This window comes from Octodon degus, unplaced genomic scaffold (assembly GCF_000260255.1).
Source record: "Octodon degus isolate 3935 unplaced genomic scaffold, OctDeg1.0 scaffold00007, whole genome shotgun sequence".
In the NCBI taxonomy this organism is placed as follows: domain Eukaryota; kingdom Metazoa; phylum Chordata; class Mammalia; order Rodentia; family Octodontidae; genus Octodon; species Octodon degus.
The window spans coordinates 34,066,729-34,068,750 of record NW_004524583.1 but is presented as its reverse complement, the minus strand read 5'-3'; the positions used below and the strand labels follow the sequence as shown (position 1 = coordinate 34,068,750).

The 2,022-nt window shown below is 49.2% G+C and overlaps 1 pseudogene; it reads right to left on the bottom strand.

Moving 5' to 3' along the window:
* Nucleotides 1-272: 272 nt before the first annotated feature.
* LOC101582238 lies at nucleotides 273-927 on the bottom strand (annotated as a pseudogene).
* Nucleotides 928-2,022: the final 1,095 nt, after the last annotated feature.

The window sequence follows — 2,022 nt, the reverse complement described above, 5'->3', positions numbered from 1 at the left end:
AGGAAGGCACAGAGGCAACGGCCTCTTGTTGTCCCATCATCTGTTCCCTACTCACTCCAAGAGCTCCTGCCCAAGAGCTCTCTGACTGGAGCATTGCCAGAGACTTGGATGTCACCCATAGTATACTCTATTTGGAACAGAATAAAATGGCTTGCATAGAAACTGGCCTTGTCCCCCAGGAGCTTTCATCTTTTTTTCTTTTTCTTTTTTTTTTTTTTTTTTTTTTCCTTTTTTTTTTCCTGAGCCAACAGGTCTTTACTAAAGGGCTGCATTTACTGGGAGGAAGCCATGATGCTGGACATACTGTCAAAGTCCATCTTCTCCACGATGTTCTTGGGCTTGATGCTGCCCCCTGGCTGCAGATGTAAATCTGCCCCAACTCGTCTGCACTCCCGCTGTACTTGCTCATCCACACCTTCAGCGGGCTGTCTGATAGGTCCCCAAGCATCTCCATCAGCAGCCAGCAGTCTATGTACTGGTATGTGATGCCCACAGTGTGGCAGACAGATTTTCAAATAGAGTCTTCAAAGCCAGTTAAACCTTCCAGGAGGTCCATGTTTTCATCCAGGGCTTGCCAGAAGGCCTGGAAGTGACAGATCTCCAGCCAGTTCCCAAGATACAGATCTGACGAATAGGTCGCTCTTCTTGATGTGCCTGGTCAATCATGCACTTGCACACGGTGAAGTCGGTGTGGGGCAGGTTGGTGAAGACCGTTAGCAGGATCTGGGCAATGACTGTGGTCTGAAAGAAGGCTGGGTTGAACTGGTACAACTTCAGGACAGCCATGCTGGCTTCCAGATCATAGGCATTCTCCTTGGCCTGCGTCTCCACACAGCGCTCCAGGGTGGCCAGGTTTTCAGGAGTGTACCTGTCAATACCCTTGAGCAACTTGCCCATGTTCACTCTCATATGCTCAAACGTCACCATGACTACTGCCTCCTTCCAAGACCAGGAATAGGGTCAGGATCTTTCATCTTAACAGGCAATCTGACCACATAACCAGGACCGACGGCAGAACAAGGCCCAGCACCAGCAGATGGCCAGATGGAAGCCCTCGGCCACTCTTCAGGCTTAGCCTCCTTTCCACCCTCTATTGCTTATTGCCTGCGCCTCTGAGCTGCTCCTGCCCTCCAGCTACTCTCCCAGCATGCCATGAACATACTTACCGAACTCCTTGACAAAGTGCCTGGAATCTCCCAAACAAAACTAGTCTCTTCCAGCTCTTTAATTCCCAAGTACTGTGCTATGTGCAGACCAGATAACCATCACATGCTGTTATGACTGGTTGTATATAAATCTGGGTTACTCCCCATGACCTAGAATTTCACCCTATCTTCTGCATTAAATGCTTAGCACAGTAAGTACCTGGAAAATAATAGTTTTCCAGGCTTAATGAGTGAATGCCCCTCCCTATGTGTCTTACCTCTGGTGTAGAGCACATTGCCTGGCAGTAGCATTCAATAAATACAGTTTAATTGGTTTAGCTAGAATTGCAAATGCAAATAGGTCTACCCAGAGAAGAAGAAGCAGGTACAGAAAAGACCAGACTAAAACAGCACAACTTTCCTGGTGCCAACATAGTCCCGTCGCACAGAGCAGGGTTTCCAGAGTCGTGGGTTTCATCTACCCAGCAGGGTCTGCAGAATGTGCTAAGTCTCCAGAGCATTTGGCAAGTTTTCTTGCGTTTGCTCCCTTTGGGCTGTTCCTCTTCTCTGCTAGCACTCACTTGCTGAGCCTGCTGCCTTTGTCCTCTCCCCTGCACCTCCCAGTTAGGACTGAGCCCCTCGACAAGCCCTGACTCACTTTGTATCCTAGTGTCTAAACAGTAGACGGCACTAAGGTAGAATAATGACAGATAGATGGGGTTCCAGTCACCTTTCACCCAGCAGGAGCAATGAGAAGCCAAAGTCTCCCAAAGTGACATACTCCAGTGTGCCTGCCACCTTTCCTGAGTAGCAGCTGTCTTCAGGACACTGCACTCTGGACTCAGCGTGCCTTCTTCCCAGGACCTAGACTCCGAGA